We start from the raw sequence: 2,936 nt of genomic DNA on the forward strand, positions 1-2,936 counted from the left end.
GTGGCCACCGGAGTAGCCTGGCTTGTAAACCTAGTATTTCCCCGGAACCAGTAGCCGTGAGCCGCGTCCGACTCAGTCCACTCTCCGAGGGTGGTGAACACGCAGGGCACATGGACGCACAGGCCCTCCTGCACTTTCACCCGGCTCTGCACCTTCAGGGAGAAATCCCGCCACCACGCCCCCTCCTGAGCCCAGAGCAGCCTCGCTGGCAGCAGCAGCAGCAGCAGGAGCAGGAGCAGGAGCATGTCGGCCTGGAGCTGCGGGTCCCCCGGAGGCCTCTGCTCTGAGGAACCCAGAGCTGGAGACCTGCAGGAGGCCCCACAGGAGGAAGGGGCGGGGTCGGCGTGGGGCCTCCTCCTGGGCGGAGCTTCAGAGGACACCGCCAGGGCCCAGTCAGCCCTTGGAGATCAGCCACTCCCCACCCACCTCCACTCCTGGGACCCTGGGGCCAGAGGGCCGAGATTCTCCCCAGTCCACCCGTGCAGGGACCGACCCCATGTACTCCCTCCCCGCTGATATCCTCCCCTTGGGTGACATCTTCTGCAGTGTGAAAATGGGTCTCCTCTGACCAGACCCCACAGTCACCCCTGAGGCCACGGACATTTGTGGAGTCTGGGGTGGGACCCAGGGACAAGATGGACCAGCGGTGTGAGCCCGCAGCCTCCGAATGCACACACGCGTGCACACACACACACGCACACACTCACCACTTTTTCCCGCCCTGCAACCCTCCCGAGCCCCGCAACCCTCCCGAGCCCCGCAACCCGCCCAAACACTCCCACACAGGAACAGTTGCAGCGTCCCGGGGGCCAGCCCGCTTGGGTCATGGCCCACCTGCTTCCTGTGCCCTCCATTTGTAAAGAGGAGCAGAAGGATGGGAAGGAGAGATCTGGGGGAGCCACAGAGAATCCGTACAGAAAAGAGGAACTCAGGAGCACGAGTCAAAAGAGCCGGGAGGCTCCCTAGATCCACTTCGCCCATTTTCAGAAGGTACTACTGAGGCCCAGAGTGGCCTGAATATTTGTATCTCCGAAATTCATAAGCTGAAGTCCAAATCGCCAAGGTGATGGTAACAGGAGATGGGGTCCCCTGCTTGGTAATTGGGCCCTGGGGGAAGAGCCCTTATGAATAGGGTTGGAGCTTTTGTAACAGAGCGCAGAGGGCTCGCCTGCTCTTGCCACCGTAGGAGGACACAACAAGGAGGCACGATCTGCACCAAACCACGTCCTCACCAGACACCGTGCTGGCACCTTGACTTTGGACTTCCCAGCCTCCAGAACTGTAAGAAATAAAGCTCTCTTGTCTTATGCCCCCAGCTCGCGCTGCCTTGCTAGAGCTGCTCAAACACACTAAGGCAGCCAAGTAAACTGCCCCGGTCACACGCGTCCTGTCCTCCTGTCACTGCCTGTGGAGCCGCCTGGTCAATCTCTGTCTGCCCAGAACTGATTGGGCCAAGCGGGAAGAATCGTCAAGTGTGTCGCGGGGACGATGGGAGAAATTTCATTCGTTCTTTAATTCCTTCCCTCACTCACTCACTCACTCAGGCTGAGCCTTCAGTTTCCAGCAAAGGTGAAAGGAACAGGTCGGGTGGTTTCCTTTAAAGGAGCAACGCGGGTCCGGAAACGGTCGCTGGACAATCCCAGTGCCACAGGGTAGGTGGCTGTGACCGGGGACGCCCAGGCCAGGGATGGGGGGTCTCGTAGCTCCACAGTGGAAGAGGAGCTCTCAGGGGAGAAGGGGCAGAGGGGACCTGGGGGACTTTCCGGCAGTCACGAGGGACTGGATTCCACGAGCGACTCTGAGACAGAGCTGGGCTCTCTGCCACTGCATTCCCAGCACCTCTCACTCCCCCATGGAGCGGCAGATCCTCGGCCACCCCCGAATTCTGTGTGCTGTGCGCCTCCGCCCCACTCCGCCCAGCAGACGTCGGGACGCTGACCACGGGCCTCTCCCTCCGCTCAGGGTGGACTCTGGCTCCGGGGGTCCCTGGCCAGGAGGACAGCACTGCTGTGGCTTGATGTCCACAGCTCCGTGCAGGACGGACCCGGTCCACGCGGCCTGGGGCCCGAGCGCGGGCGTCGGAAACCGGCTGAGCAGATGGAGGGGAAGGGGCTCGTCCAGTTTAAACCGCGCCTCATTTCCACGCGGGTTTCATTCTCCCTCCACGAGCGGGCAGGCGCCCCACCCGCGTCATAGCCCCCAGAAAAGCTGCACTTTTTTTCTACTTCCTCCAGAAAGGGTCGGCGGTCTCAGCGTGGAACAGCCCCCAGAAAAGCTGCACTTTTTTTCTACTTCCTCCAGAAAGGGTCGGCGGTCTCAGCGTGGGCGCCCGGGACAGAGACGGACTCCTGTCTCTGCCAGCTGGAGTTAGGGTTAGGGTTAGGGTTAGGGTTAGGGTTAGAGTTTTCCCTTCAGCTACACCAGCCTTGGGTGGTCACCCGGCAGGGCCGGACGGTGCCCTGCTGTGGGGCGAGGCGAGTACTGAGCACCAGAGCCTCCTGGGGCTGTAAAGTCCTATCAGCTCCTTTCCAGCAGAAGTGTGTGGGGTCCCCTTCTCGGGGGCCCATGGTACACTGCAGGTCCCGTGTCCAGGGTCCCCGGCTGGCAGCACCTCTGGGACCCGGACTTCAGGGCTGCGGGTAGGGGCCAGGGAAGGGAAAGCGCTGAGGGTCTGGGACGAGGAGAAAATCCGCTTTTCTGGGCATTTACCTCACCTGTGACAGGTGAGCTCAGAAACAGCCTCCCACCACAGGAACTGCGTTTTGCTCGACATCCTCTCTCCACTGGAAAGAAATACGGCCTGGTGCCTCCTTAATTTGCCTCTAGAGGCGATGCTCAGAGAGCAGCTGTAGGCCTGAGGGTCCCCAGTGAGCTGGAATCGGCCCTGGTCCTCTCCTGCAATTCTTCCTGGGCTCTCTGCAGCCACTGGAGCACCC

Source organism: Fukomys damarensis, unplaced genomic scaffold (genome assembly GCF_012274545.1).
Source record: "Fukomys damarensis isolate Sample0158 unplaced genomic scaffold, DMR_v1.0_HiC HiC_scaffold_19, whole genome shotgun sequence".
In the NCBI taxonomy this organism is placed as follows: Eukaryota; Metazoa; Chordata; class Mammalia; order Rodentia; family Bathyergidae; genus Fukomys; species Fukomys damarensis.